Source organism: Podarcis liolepis, assembly GCF_965112155.1.
Source record: "Podarcis liolepis genome assembly, chromosome: 2".
NCBI lineage: Eukaryota > Metazoa > Chordata > Lepidosauria > Squamata > Lacertidae > Podarcis > Podarcis liolepis.
Genome location: NC_139555.1, coordinates 76,380,762 through 76,397,157, shown reverse-complemented (window position 1 = coordinate 76,397,157; position 16,396 = coordinate 76,380,762). Strand labels below are relative to the sequence as shown.

General features: G+C 40.5%; 1 long non-coding RNA gene across 2 annotated transcripts; it reads right to left on the bottom strand.

Annotated features, from left to right (window-relative positions):
• Window positions 1-4,703: 4,703 nt before the first annotated feature.
• On the bottom strand, window positions 4,704-16,247 carry LOC310700858. Of its 2 annotated transcripts, none has more exons than XR_014522875.1 (3): window positions 12,490-16,247; window positions 10,251-12,264; window positions 4,704-6,799 (listed from the first exon to the last, which is right to left on the bottom strand). It is a non-coding gene; the product is annotated as an uncharacterized lncRNA (long non-coding RNA). The 2 variants fall into 2 exon arrangements; XR_014522876.1 differs by having other exon boundaries at window positions 6,591-6,799; window positions 10,251-10,367; window positions 12,599-16,221.
• Window positions 16,248-16,396: the final 149 nt, after the last annotated feature.

Here is a 16,396-nt window from a genome sequence, read left to right as displayed (position 1 = left end):
TGCCTGTAGTCTGGTCATATCTGCCATGTTATACTCACTTCCTCCTTTCTAGCTTTCCTTACTGCAGTACTTCCCATATTAATTCAATTCAGTTTGTCTGTATGAAAATACTGAAATCTTCACCTGTTCTTTTAATCACATCACACACTACACTTCGTTGTCTGTTGCTCTCTTCATCCATTTCGTATTTAAAGTTGTCAGCTACTGCTGCGAGGTCTTTTCTCTCATTTCCTCTTATTACTCTTTTTATTTCTAATGCTTCATGCAAGCACTAAGCCTGTACTTGTCATGTTATTTCCTCTACCACCCCACTTCAGATATTTAATTTTTATCATTCCCTCCACCTCTTTGTTGTCTGTCTTAAGACAAATGTACATGTTCAGCAATAAACACAGTACAACCATACTTCTTGTTGTTTAGTCGTTTAGTCGTGTCCGACTCTTCGTGACCCCATGGACCAGAGCACACCAGGCACTTCTGTCTTCACAACCATACTGGGGTTATATAAATTCAGTGTGCTGTAGGGGATTGCATTATTATATATAATCTATATAAAAGAAAATTGGTGCCCATAAAATAAATGGTAAGGGAGAGAAGGGTTGTAGCATGCCTAGGTTTATACACAAAGAATTGCTTTGTTTGAATTTAAATTTTTAACCTGTGGGACATTCAAACTACTGAACTCTTCATGCATTCTGGAACAGCATTTGTGTATGTGTATGCCACTACTGCTATTTTTCATATATAAAAATCCATTATGCCATGCACACAACACAGAAATAAGACAGCCTGCTACAATGTGCATGTTAAACATAATGTAGCAGCAGTATTTTGAAATGCTTAAAACGTTCAGTGAGCATGAACTGCATCCTTAATGACAACTTTCCACAGCTTTCCTCAATTCTCATTAGTTGTGGCTTGGAGGGCAAAGAAAAATCTATGATGTTGTGTCACACATGACATTATGAAATGTTAAAAAAGAAGAGGAAGGAGAAATACAGGCGGCGGCAGCAGCCAGAAACCAACTTTTAACATCTAGTTCTGGTCTAATCCTGAGCCACACAATGAGTCAGGATGTGTATGCTCTTACCAAGGACTCTGTATTTTGTGAATACAATTACATGGAAAAAGACACAAATTGTGTTCTTACTTGAAACTAAAACTATTTGTGATAACAGTGATATAAGAGAGATCTTGTATTTGTAAATAGAATTCTGGGTTTACCAAATATGTTGACAAATTAGATCCATGTCTAGAAACAAGCCCATTTGACACAATGCAGAAAAGAGATCTACTACATGCAGCCCAACCCTATCTACATTTAGTTTGAAGTCCAATATATTCCTTAGCACTTAATTCCAAAGAAGTGTAGTAATGATTCTGCCTGTTAAATTCATAGTAAACTGGTAAAATGAGGAAAACTTTGCACTGCTTAAACATAATGTAACTCTTTTTATTTTTATATATTTTTTATTGATTTTAACATATAAATTATAAAATGTACCACAAAGCTTATCACTTATACAATCTTTTTAGACTTCCGTCAGCACCTCTGATGATCCACCATTTTAACCACTTCTTATGCATTTCTTAACTTTATATTACCTTTACATTTCTTAACAGATCATCCTTCCCCTATCCATTTTTGCAATACTTCCAATAATACTCCTCACAAAACTTATTGCAAACCTACATACGTCATCTGATCTTCACTAATACTTTTCAGATAGTCCGTAAATTTACTCCAGTCTTCCGTGAATTTCTGGTCCCGCCGGTTTCGAATCCTTCCTGTTAGTTTATCTAAACATAATGTAACTCAGTTCATTCTTCCACCCACCTCTGCATGTTAAAAAAAAAAACAACAACAAAGTATCTGCCCACCTATTTTGCTGGAAACAGTTTAAGTAATAGTTTAGCATCCTTTGAGGTTGTTTTTCCTATGCATTAATTAGTTTATTATGTATATACAAACAAACAAGCAAACAAACAAACACATTGTTATGTACACACACACACACACATTCTCCCCCTTTCTGTGTTTTGACAAACCATTTATTAATTGTAGCTTGTTTATTTAGTAGAAGATACTTGTAAGAAAAGCATTTTCTTACATGTGATATGTGGGTGGGCATGAGAGAGGTGTCAATATTCTGGCAGCGCCCAACTCAGGCATAGGTTTAGTATTAAACTGCACCACCTAGTGGTTGAAATAATATTGGGCCTCTTTTATAAAATGTTTTTCAGCTTCCTCCTCTCATGGTTACTTGCTTAAGGCATGTTATTTACATGTTATTTAAGTGCAATAAAGATGGGGCTGGAGCTTTTAAATTTCCTGGGGTATGCTGGCATTATTCTCAGAAGTAGATCATCATTACTATTTGCTAGAATCATGGATTTTGAACAGGTTCTGAAGTTTGAAACCATAAAACATGAAAAACCTTTATTTTTAAAAATTCTGTCCGTAATAGCAATTCCATTTGCACTTCATGCACAGAGAAAACTTAATAGTGTACAACATTGCGCAAGCAACATGCCAGCTATTCGGCTGTTGAGCATCCAGTTCAAATTATATGTAAGATATCTCATTTTATTGTTTGTTATTTTGCTATATGGGGCTGGTGGGAGATACCATCCGAAACAAATGGAGGGCAACATTTTGGCTAAGGCTGCCCAATTGCCTAAGGTAATATTCACACTGTAAATGATATTTATTGGAAATAAAGCTCATAACGACTAAAGGTTCAGCATATCTTGGTGACTGCCTCTTCTCATAGAAGCTGTTGGAGTCTTCAAACACAGATGGGGAACCTGGGTCATCCAGAGGTTGTTGGATTACAGCTTCCGTCAGCTCTGACCATTGGCCCTGCTGACTGAGACGAGGAGAGGGAGTAGTATTTGGAGGGGCCAAAGTCCAGCGGTACTGCACATCCTTTGCGTGCAAATGGCTATCCGCAGGCAGGGCTGGGAAAGGCGCTTATGTGAATTCCTGGTGAGCTGCTGCCCATGTAAACAATACTGTGCTAGATGGATCAATTGTCTGATTCCATATAAAGCAATGTCCTGCGTTCATATGCAGCAGTATATCTCCAAATACTAGTTACTGGGAATCACAGGGCGGGAGGTCATTGTTACACACAGCTTCCATTTGCACAGTGGTATAGCATGGGTTTCCAGGGCCCAGGGCAGGGAAAGTATTGTGCTCCCTGACCAGCAACTCCATGCAGTGCTGCTGCTGCTGGAGGGAGCTGTGGAGCAGTGGCAGGACATGCATGTGCATCTCCATGGGTTGGGGCACTGCCACCGCTGCATGTGGGGACACCGCACGGCCAAGAGATAGATACAAGGGCCCACCCTCTCAACAGCTCCTGCTCGGCATGCTGCTCAGATGAGGCAGGTGTGTGGGATGGAAAGCACCTCCAGTCGGGGAGGCAGCTGCAGAAGCACACCCCTAATTTTTTTGTGCTTGGGGTAATCGTTCTAGTAGGCCTCCCCACCATGCTATGCCTCTGCATTTACAAGTTTTTCCTGGGCATCTGGTTGGCCTCTGTGAGAACAGGATGCCCAGGGGTGTCAACTTGAATAAAATATGGGGGCAGGGTAAGCCCTGCCCCACATAATCACATGATGCGGTGCCCACACACCATTTGAATGGGAATGCCCATCAACTTTGGGGGGTCTGGCCCCCTCAAATATTTTATTGGGGGGCCGAAGACCCCTCGGCCTGTAGGAGTTAGCTCTTATGAGGATGCTGGACTAGACTGGGGCTTGGGTCTGAGGCAGCAGGGCTGTTGATATGGAGCTGCATTTGAGAAGTTGTGGAAGAGCTGCAAGCACAGTCAGAATACTATGTTCAGGGGTCAGTTATACCAACTACACTACCTCAGCCTCGACTTGCCTGCTTTTTTTACTTCTATTCAGTCAACATGGTATCACGGTCTGTCAGCTTCCTGCTTCTCAACGTCAGTGTTGCCATTGTAGAACTCCGCAAGGAGCAGGATGGAGACAGCAACTAGAATCAGCTAGCTCTGCTTGTGACTGGGTCTGGCCCCACCTACTGCTAGCCTTCCTCCCTTCCGCCCTCCTAATCCCAGTGGGGACCAGCCACCATGGCCTCCCACATAGTTCTCACCTTTACCCTCTGAGGGCTCCCATGCATCACTCAAACAAGGGAAACCGTGCCTGTTGCTTCTCTCTCACGCAACTTTGCTGGGACCAAGGTTGGCAGCATGCTCCTGTCAGCACTCATTCCACCACAGGGGTTGTTCCAGAAAAGCTGCGACTGTTTTAGTTGTGTCTCTGGTATTGCAATGGCTAGCAGATTCCCATCCCTGGCCAGTAGCCCATTCCCATTTCTGATGTCTTCACAAGGGAACACAAAGTGGGTTCGCCATGGCCGCAAGCCCCCAGGGCTTTATTTTTTCCTAGCCTTTCCATTGGAGTGGTGATGTGGTTGACCTCAAGATCCACTGACACCCACTTGTGAAATGAACCAAGCAGTGCTGTAATCAATAAGAAGCTTTGTGGGGAAATAATCATTTGAGATTTTATAAGCAACTTGTGATTGGATAGGATGAAGGGGGCTTAATAAAGGCCATAATAAAGCAGACTGTTGCCGGGGTGAGACTGTTAACCTATGCATAAATCATAGTGATTGTGATTTGTACCAAACTGCCTTTGGTAAAGCAGAAAAAGGAAACTCTATGTTTTGTTTATTTTTATTTATTTATTTGATTTCTAAACCCACCCTTCATCATAAGATCTCAGGGTGTTTCACAGAATATGTATTGTTGGTGCTTTAGCCTAAATGTGCCAAAGACACGTTTTAACTTCCAAACATTTTGCTTGGCTCTGCCCCCACTTGCCCCACAGCACATATATCATAGTAATTTTATGAACAGTTTTAACACTATATTTAAAAAGAATTCAGAGAAAAGGAAACCCAGTCTTGTTCCAGAAAAGAAATAATAAGTATTCATAGAATGAGGAGCTGTACCGTTCATTTTACTGCACGTGCGCTTAAAAAGAAAGCGTGTGTGAAAAAATAAATGTACTGTATACAGTTAAAATTGCTTAAAGAAATTTTACTAAGAGTAAAAGAAGAAAGGGGTGGGGAGAGATTTCTTGATAGAATTAGATGCCTGATTTTATCCCCGTGCCCCATCACAGAGGAACCGGGAAATTGTTCTTCATAGAGAACAATGAAAGTATTTGTCATGAAATCAGCTACATCCCTTTCATTCTTTATGCAGTGGTGGCAAGATTAAACTTCTCACTATCAGCCTACATGATGGTAATTTTATTGCTTTTTTTATTCACCACCTTCTTTCAAAATGCTACTGACAAAAATGATTTCTGTGAATTGGCAATCAAGAATAATGCACAAAGCAGATCAGTAATTGCTGAACGCTAAGACTCCTTGCTGTGACATAATTCTCACTGTTTATTACTATGTTTTCTTTTCATGCTGATTAAAAGTGCTTTATTTTCAATGTGTTGTACGTACTGACATCTTTCATGGTCCTTCGCTGGATGTTTTTCACTGGGTAGAAGTACAGACATCTGATATACCATCCATTGTTTCCTTTTTCTTTCAAGAAAGCCAATTGATTAAATTGAAAATAATATTCTGCTTCAATTTTTATTTTATTTTTTTAAAATTTTCATACTGGCTTCCTACTGGCTAAATGATGTGGCCTATGGAATCTTGCGCGAGGCTAACTGATTGGCTGAGGTTTTTTAATATGCCACCTTTCCACAGTGAGCTGTGCCCAAAGCAGCTTAAAAAAATTGCTTATCTTATCAAAGTACAAAGCATTGGGGTGGAGGCCCAGAAGTCAGTTTACAACACATATCAATAAATTCAAATGGGACAAAAATCATTTAGCAAACATAGCATAAATTCAGTATTACAAAATAAATAATCTGGACTTAAATACATAAGCAGAGAGCTCAGTAAGAAAATTAACAAATGCTAAAGTTCCAACTGCTAGCACAGGTCAAAGGAGCCTCAGGCACTTGGCATACATACCGTACACCTCTGCATAAACATTAACATTTCCAAGCACCGGAAAATGTGAAATTTAGTGCATACGTGCAATGTAATAGCACAAGAAACAAGAATCTGGAAACCATGGGGTCCATTTTGATGTTATTAGTGATAACCAACTCTTGCTTCCCTCCCTTAATTCGGTACACCTTCCCAGTCCTAACAGAATATCGTGAAAATCAGATTTACATTTTTCTAAATTTGGGGTTCTACAAGACAATTTGGGATTCTGCAAATTGGGGATTCTACAAGGCAAGACTACCAGTGCAATCCTATATATGTCTGTGAAGAAGTTAAGTCCATTAGACTTATTCCCAAGTAAGAGTGTACAGAATTTCAGCCAAAAGCATATGGTATAGTATTGATACAAAACAGCTCAATGTCTCAAACAAGGACTTTCAGAACGGTAGAAAAATGGTTGTGAGTAATATATACAAGGAGTTCCTTTAAAAGGGATTTTCTTCAGACACTATAGGAAACAAATCATACGCTTTGCAAATAAAACTAAAATGGACGTTAAGTCAAAGGGAATAAAGGACACAGATGCGTAAAGACTTTTATTTAGGTCACTGGGCTGGTGAAGTGCACCCGCTGCAGTCAATGCAGTCATATTCAATATAATTAGTCTAGCACATGTACCGAGTGGGGGACGTTCTGCTCAACAGAACAATCATTCAACGCAGCAATTGAAAAAAAGGTTTGGGCCTCACTGCTGTTTTCAGTAATATTTCATCAGCCCAGGAACAGATGCAGCTGCAGTAAAGACAAACACATTAGAGGATAAAAACAGGAGGACAAACCACAAGAGACTCTGGGTTACAATGATAAGGCAGCTGTTTTGTAAAATAATATGTTTAATGCTGCTGCTGAAATTCACAAATTCAGGTCAAATATAGAGGTGGTGAGTAGACTTTACAAATTCTACCACCCTTATCCAAACCCATGTTTTTGTCGAACATGCTTTGCATAATTATATCAAGTTCCAGTGTGTGTTTTGCAACATTTAAATACACTTTCTGTATTTTATTCCATGTCTGTTTGTGCAAACCGTCTCACAGTCTGCATATTTCGGTACAAACAATAAAATACTAATGTACAGCAGAAATGCATCTTACACAATAAGTATTTCTATTAATGGAGCCCCTGTTTCACCTCAAGCAAACAACATATATGCATCACATGCCAGGATATACTTGCAATCACTTTGTAACAATCATCTGTACACAGAGCTCCAATGAGCTCTGACAGGTCAGAATCTTTAAACCTAAGGCTGTATCTGGGGTTTGAATAAACAGAAGTAGGAATGGAACCCCAGAGGATTTGAAACCGGTCCTGCGTTTAGGATAGATCGTTAGCCAACAAGACTAAGACCAATACTAATTTTGGTTTTATTCCTGTTAAGGAAGATAATGGGATTTAGATTTACTTCATAGGGACTATAATGGAAGGCAGGTAAGGAGGTGAAGACTTTTATAAAGCTTGTGCTCTGTGTTTCAGTTCTCATGATCAAATTCTGGCGGACACACACACACACACTCAAACACACTTTGCTCCTGCTTGGCTGCTCCCTTTATGCAAGCAGGGAAATGAATCAGAAAGCTATAGTTAAGCATAGCTCCTCACTATGTGTGAAGTGGGAACTATAGTTAAAGGTAAAGGTAAAGGGACCTCTGACCATTAGGTCCAGTCCTGGACAACTCTGGGGTTGCGGCGCTCATCTCGCTTTATTGGCTGAGGGAGCCGGCGTACAGCTTCTGGGTCATGTAGCCAGCATGATTAAGCTGCTTCTGGTGAACCAGAGCAGCGCACGGAAACGCCGTTTACCTTCCCGCCGGAGCGGTACCTATTTATCTACTTGCACTTTGACTTGCTTGCGAACTGCTAGGTTGGCAGGAGCAGGGACCGAGCAATGGGAGCTCACCCCGTCACGGGGATTCGAACAGACCTTCTGATCGGCAAGCCCTAGGCTCTGTGGTTTAGACCACAGCGCTACCCATGTCCCAGGAACTATAGTTAACGGCTCCCAAACAAGCCAGAATTTGGAAGCTAGAGGTGTTTGTGAGCAGGGTAGGTGAGGGAGGGACTGCTAACCATCTTCTGTTTGTCATAAGGACAGGCATCCCAGTAGTAATCAGCAACTCCAACCATTCTCAGGATTGGTTAAAGGTGTTAGCAAATGACTCAGTTTTAAACATGTTTCCGATGATTAACCCCATGAGACACAAAGACAACAATGTGATTGATACAGCTCTGATGACTAACTTTAAAAAATGTCAAGATGCTGTCTAGTCATGTGGGAGTGTTGCCATATTGGCTGGGAATCCTGGAAGACCTACTCCCTGCCTTGCAGCCCTTTTCTCACTTGACCAGGGAGGGTGAGGTCCTGACTGACTCCAGCTACAAAAGCTGAGGCTGCGGAAGAGACTGTTGGGCTGGGGTATTGTTTGGGTTTTTTTGCTGGGGGGTTGTTGCTGTTATTGATTTTTTTGTGTGTGTATATTTATTTTAGATCTATGATTTATGTGGCAATTGTTCTATTTGTTTGTGTACTTTTTGATGTGTTTTATTTATTTCACAAATAAAAATGGCCCTATAAGGCCCTCAGACAAAATCTCAGAAATGTGTTCATGCACCAGTCACTGCTAGTGCTATTTCCCCCCCGGCCAATATAATGCTGAATTTGCACAATTTCACCCATGTCACCATATATAGATAACATAAGAACATAACAGCCCTGCTGTTATGCTGGACATGATGGGCATAACAATTAGGAACAGTGGATATGTGGGTAACAGCCATTATTTCTTTGCTAAAAACTCTGTCAACTCTGTTGTGTAGGCATCTCTTCATGTACATTAAAAGTTCGCTTTTTCAAGTGGTCACAACAGAGTTACAACAGAGAACGCTTTAAATACATACAACTTGTTTATACTGTATATTTGTTTATGTATTTATTTAATATTTTTACCTGCCTTCCATTCCAAATGCCCTCAGTGTAGCTCACAACATAATTTTAAACAACCTACAAGATACACTCAATAATAAAATAATATCCAAGAACAGAAACAAAAAATTGACAGGCTAAAGCAGATGCATAAAACAACCAAAAAGGGGATAACGAAGATGCAACAGAACAAAAAGGTCTTAATATTCCATCTTAATGCCAATAGTTAGGGGACCAATCAGAATGCTCAGAGGAGGGAAGTCCACAATCTGGACTCCACTATGGAGAAAGCCAAATCCTGTGTCCTGGTCAATCAAATGTCCAACTACAATGCACTCAGAGCAAGGCCCTCAGTGAGTAATACATACTGTTAGGTAGGAGAAACTTAGTCTCTGATAGTCATCCCCTTCTCCATGGCACACCCACCACAAGTGAATGTGAAAGATTGGCTTAATTCAATGCTGCCAAGTGTTGTTGTTTTTAAATATTTCTCAAAAGTTATAAATTAAAAAGTCCTGCATTAACTGAGGCAAGGCATTGTGTTGTTAGGGTGAGTTCAGGAAGCTAATTGTGTCTCTGTGGGGACAAGGAAAGGCATAGGTCAAAAGCACTTTCCGGGAGTTACGCCTGCTTTCTGCAAATCTATTTCATAGTAAATGAGAATGAGAAATAGGTGTAACCTAGTCCTGAAACAGGAAGAATAATGCATGGACTGTAGAGAATGGTATTGGCTCCAAGTTTTGAGGGGCATTGGGGGCCTTTTCATCAAGGAAGGCCACAGTGCCTGTTTACTTGCACTCTGCCTCTCGGCAGATTGGGAAGAGGGGGAAAGCACAGGGCAGCTGAAAGATGCTGGTTTATCTCCTCCCTTTTGCATGCTCAGGAAAGGCAGGTGAACAGGCAGTGAAAGCACAGCAAGGAGGAAGAGAAGCAGGAGGCTTGGAGGGTCAACCGTGGTCCCCTTGCAGGGCTGTGCACCTTGACAGGTCTCAAATGATGCTTAGCCCTGATGCCACCCTTGGCAGAGAACAAAGTCGCTACCAAGAGATTCAGACTACCTAATACAGAGATATTAACTTGGTTTGTCATACAGCTGAGCGTTCCATGTTTTGAATTGCATGCAGTTATTTTCCATGGAATCCCAGCAACTGCATTAGGATCTACCCAAATATGACTTTAAAAAAAAACAGGTTATTGCAGAAAAAAAGATACTTCATAGTTTCTGTTGACTGAGTGCCCGCCCGCCCTTTCTGCTTTTACCTTTTGAGATCTAGTGTTTCTTCCTGTGTAATCCTTAGTCATGTCAAGCCAGTCATTTTCAATTGCAAAAGAGCTACTTGCATCCAGCATCCAGTTATATTGTGGAACTTCCAAATTCTTTTATCGTCAGTATGGTGGAAGCAAAAACAGCAGCAATAAAAACAAAACATCTAAGGCAGCAGATACTAATGGTATAGTAGACACCCCTGGAATCTGTTGGGCTTTATATTGTAGCATAGTTGCTGTTTTAAAAACACACAAACACCCACACCCTTGTTACTTTCCACCATATGTAAAACATCTCCAGCTTTTTCCACGCTGGTTGTTTGCTCTAGCTTTTACATTTGGATTTTATTCCTTTCTCCTGGACTTTTCTGTTTGCTGACATTCAATGACGACTGTCCACTCATAGATGACAGCAGTCTCATTAGCAGAATGGGGAAGGGGGTCATTTTTGTGACACTCCACCCCCTTTCATTTCTAGCCCTCTAGAACTGTTTTATTTATCATTATTTTATACAATGTCTATATTGATTGAAACAAACCCCTCAAGCAGTTTGCAAAAAAGAAAACCGTAAAATTATTGTTAAAAAAAAACTATTTAAAGCATTTTTTAAAATGTAATCAGTGATAAACTTAAAACAGATTAAAACACACCTCAAAATTCTAGAAATCTGGGCAGACTTTTAGATGCATCAGGGTGCTGCAGAGGGTGGGAAGAGTATTGGCAGGAATGGCCTTCCATGTTTGGAAAATGATCTTGTTCTGCTGTCAGATTCCTTTTTTCAGTGGACAGTCGTAAGTGGGAGTAACCTAATAAATATTAAAATTACAGCATTTCTCTGGTTTTGGGTGTAGATTTTACAAGATAGATCATAAAGACTAATAATTATGTTGTAAGTATTACCATCACTTATTTTCACATATTTTTTCACACAAACATTTCTGTCAGAATTGATCTTGTTTTTATTTCTGTAATTTTATGCAAGTTTTTATATAAGTAGATAGGTAGATTTAAATATGTCATTGTACCATATCTTTCCCCCAACGTTTGTGTGTATTAAACAAACCTGAGTTGGTGTAATGAAGTAGTTTATAATTATACTACATTAGCTTTTTAAGTGTGTGCTTTTACTAGAACTATATCTACAATAACACTAGCAGAGAAATTCTAGTGATAGTGCAGTCCCATACATATTTACTAAGAGTATCACTATATTCAGTGGGACTTACTCTGAGAGGATTGCAGTACGAAGGAACTAATATAGAACATTGCATTACAACACATAACGTTTGAAGACAAATACCCGGTAGGTATCTAATTCAGAAAAAAGTCTTACACTTAGGGAAGTACATTGAATACATAGCACTTTTTGGTGTCTCAAGGCTAAAATCAAACATAAATAATGATCATATGGAATTCCATGCTGCTGTGTAACATATATATATTTCAAACCCTAGTTAAGACCAGTCTTAAGGTTATATATTCTTATAAATGTGACAGAACTTCCTAGAAACTCATACGTATTATGAAGTGCAATCCTCTGTACCCATATAGGATGAAATCCAATTTGTCCATTGATTTTAACGAGTCTTCTGTGAGTATGACTAATATTGGTTATCTCCCATTTGGTTATCTCCCATTGATAGCATGTGTACCTTTTACATGCACATTTACAACCTACTGGTAATAAATATTACAAGCACAAGATGGTAGTCAACTAAATAAATGTCTAAGTGGAACAATTTTCACTTGCACAACAGGAATTTCCTCACCTCTTGCCTCCCATGAACACACCTTGCATGGTCTCCAATTCTGCTTCAGAGGGCTGGGGGAACTCCTAGAACATATTTTGGGGGCACACAGGGGAGGAGGGGGGTATTTGTGGCACAAGAAGATTTCCTTGCACTAACAGAAAGCTTGCCTTCACACTATGTTGAACTCCCCCCATAATTGTTTGTGACTCTTCAGCTGCCAATGCAAGTTTTCCACTGAATTTGATGGAACTTACTTCTAAGTACAGTGGTACAAGTTACATACGCTTCAGGTTACAGACACCGCTAACTGAGAAATATTACCTCAGGTTAAGAACTTTGCTTCAGGATGAGACCAGAAATCATGCTCTGGCGGTGCAGCAGCAGCAGGAGGCCCCATTAGCTAAAGTGGTGCTTCAGGTTAAGAACAGTTTCAAGTTAAGAACGGACCTCTGAAATGAATTAAGTACTTAACCCGAGGTACCACTGTAGGCATGTATAGGACTGTACTGCAACATTTTGCCTTGCACAGAATTAGGTAACAATCCAGCTCTTCTTAAGTACAGTAACAGATCTGTTGCTTTGAAACTCACATCAGAAATCATTTTGCCAAGGAACATAAGAACAGTCTCCTGGGTTTGGCCAATAATCCAGCATCCTGTTCTCACAGTGGCCAACGGACACCTATGGGAAGACCACAAGTAGGACTTCTCTAATCCTGCTGTTTCCAGCTGATATTCTGAACCACACTACTTCTATCAGTAATGGTAGAACAAAGTCTTATCCTTCATGGATCTGTCTATGAGAGCATAAGAAAGCATTTGGGAAGTAATTGAAAAATGTCCAGAGTCTTGGTATCAGATGATTGCCTTGATGTTATTTAAAATTCAAATTTCTTGATTTTCTGTGTATAATACCCGTATCTAATAGAAAAACTGTTGTTGGTTTTAGGTATATAAAAAACAAGGCTCACAGCTTAAAGCATTATCTTGGAAATATGCTCCAACAAAAAATGTTTACAAACTTTAGGCCACTCACTATCATTTATTCAGAAGCCTAAAATGAAATTTCGGGAGGCGGGCGCAGGAGACAGCTGAGGTGAGAAAGCAGTCAGAGCTGCAGGCAGTATGACCACCAGACAGAATCATTGGAACTGAGATGTACTTGGAAGCTGGAAGACAGACTTTGACAAGGCTTACGTGGTTCTGGGGCAGTTCTTAGTGCTAAAGGACAAGGACCTCTTCTGTGAATGGCTGAAGGACATGTGTGGCACCAATGCCAAGCAATCCAGAGACTGTTACGGCTGCCTGAAGGGTGAGATTTTTCTTGTGAGTGACGTTGGCCAAAGCCTGGTGGATGCTGTTAGGGGTTTTGTAGTTGAATAGATTGTCCCTCCCCGTCTCTCCTAGCACCTCCTCTTTATAAACCTTCAGCACCTACTCGTTATAAACCTTCCAGCATCTACATGGGCTGCTGTGGCCTCTTGTTCCCAACGCTGGTATGCAGGGGAGCCATGGCTGCCTTTTAATGTAACAGAATTTTTGTTCCTCCAGGGAGAGGGTTGAGAAACATCCAATGTTCTAATGTGGCTTTTAATGTGGCTTTGATAGCACCCCCCCCCCACAGGCCACCCAACTCCAGAACCAGACCTGCCTAACAGTAATAGAGGTTCCCCTGCTCCCTTCTTTGAGCTCGTTAGACTGAGGTTTACCTGTCTGAAAACAAAAGATGTATTAGGATTATTATTTTTCTGTTTTCTCTCCAGTGTCTGGTCCTCACCATAACTTTCATGTGACTTGGTTCATTGGCAAGAACCAAAAATCATTGCAATGCAATAAAAATCAGCAGTGCTAACTAAATAAAAATAAAATGATTTTCAGTAAGTTTTGTTTTGTTATCAATGCACAGAATTGTTAACTGAAGTTCCAGTCCAGTCTTCCTACTGAGAAGCCCCACTGAATTCACTGGGCTTTGTCGTCAGCGAACAAGAGATAATTGAACCAATCTCTTGAAATATATTATTCAGAAGCAGACTTTATTCATTATGTATTTTGAAATGTTACAGTCTAAGTTTTAAAAATAGCTTTTATTGGAACTCTTACTTAAAATAGGCATTAGATTCCCGTAATCAAATGTTAAACTTTAAAAAGTTTTCCTACTCCCACTACCTTTTCAGCCAAGTTGGAAGTATCACTTTGAATTTGCCCAGACATGCCCCCTTAACTTTCTCTTTTACCATGCTAATGTGATATTTTGCTAGGTTTGTTGATGTGCTAATAGTCTACATTGCTGTCTTTCAGAAACTACTAAGAATTCCACTTAGCATGACCAAAGGCCCTAGGTGTATCTCAGGTAGTCTTTTGGATCAGTTCTTGGCTTTGGAGACTGTTGGGGCAGGGCAGAAAGACTTAATTTTGAGTGATGTTTAATGTTTAGTGAATGACAAACATGTTTAAATAGAAAATAAAAAGGGGAGTTAGCAGTTAACAGATTAAAATGTTTTAAAACATGAAGCAGCACGCTAACATTAAATTTGCACCCTAATCCCAAAAACTTTATATGAAAATAACTCCTACTGAAATGAATGGAAGTTCCACCAAAGGTGTTTGGGATCAAGACAGTAATTTCCATTTAGGGCAGCAGATTCCTAGATTCAGGATATTCTAGAAAAGCTTTAACAACAATTACTGTACATTCTGTAATGTACATACTATACACATTAGATTATTTCACTGTGATGTTATATAAACCAAAATATGTTTCTGTTTTAACTGACCTATTTTTATCTAATATTATTGGTGTAAATAGATGTTTAAAAAGGTATTGTCTTGGGCAAGTGGGAAAGAACTATGGAGTAAATTTCTAGAACTTTACTTCCAAGAAATTTGATTCCATGCATGACAGCTGTTTGGGAATAAAAAGCTGGCCTGGATATTTACATTAGACAATTCATATTTGTTCTGTTCAGCTGTGTTTATGATCCTGAAATAGTCTGCGCTGCCAAGTCACCAGAGAGGTTTAAAAATTCCAGTTGGTCAGAGTTTCTAATTCCCACCACCCACATTGCCTCCTCCCTATCTCCCCCCTCCAATTATTGCTCAATAAATGCAGAGGTGGTAGGGGATAGCTACTGCGAACTAAAAGCCATTGTTAAAAAAAAAAGATTTAAATTAATTTCATTTTTATTACAAATAGCCAAGGATTTTTTTCCAAAATATAAATCTGTAAAACAATCATCTTGACTGTACAATTTCATTTACAGTATACAATCCAGAAAAAGTACACAGTTAAAGAACTGTTTTTATACATTAGCCCTTGGCCACAAAACAAAGAATTTGGCAGTACTACTACAACTTTAATGACTATGGGGTGAAAATCAACATATCAATTACATCATCTAACTTCATTATCAAAGCGGGATACATACATACATCATTGTACAGGGAATGTTAATTTTTTTAACTGGAAACTGTCATCATGTTGTAGTTTTTGGAAGGGCTGGCTCTGCCAATTCTCCACTCCTCTTTACAGCTGCTCATGCTCTCAAGAGCTTTGGCATTCTTCACTGCTGGCTGAGGGCCTTCATAGAGGACACAGATCGACCCATCTTCTCCGATGCGATAGGACACCTCAAAGGGGTCGATCCAAAGAGTTAATTCGCTGGGCAGGAGCTGGAAGAGTCTCTCGTGGCTTAGTCCGATCATACCCGCTGCCTTTCCTATCAAGGGGTCCATCTTGTGATTGATCCTAATGCAGCGGTATCCTGAGCCTTTGGAAGGCATCAGGGGGAACCAGTGGTGCTTATAATGGTCTGCAGAGGGTGGGGGGAACAAAGGAAAGAGGAAGAAGAGTTACAGCCTCTGGCTCACAGTCCCCGTCCTTCAGCTGTCTTGCCTGAAGAGGGATTCAAAACACAGAGGAGAAAACGACAAAAGGGGGGGGGAGAGGCTTTTTAGAAACACAAATAACGAGGACGTCAGTACAGTTATCACTGAAAGTAAAGGAGGGCTGCCAAGGAGACAGGTCGCCAGCCTCCCCCTCCAAGTCGGAGAGGCTCAAACTGAGGCGAATTTAAGCTCCTTAATCGTTGAGAAGTGGGGGGGGGGGGTTGTTGGGGGGGAGGGGGGAAAGGAGAAAGGAAAAGTGGTCCCATAAGAACTCTATAGCAGGGACAGTTAGGAGTTGGGAAAAGGTATTTCGAAATCCAACCCGGGTATGGGGGGGGGGAGAGAGAAAAGCGAGGAGAGGCTGCTCTGTTCGCTGGGGGGGTCTTTCTTTTTGTGGGGGGTGGCTTTGTGGCAGGAGGGAGACATAGATTCCCCTACCCCCCGCGTGCGACGGCTGAGGGGTTCTCGGGGCTCTTTTTCTTCAACTCCCCCATCACCATCGTC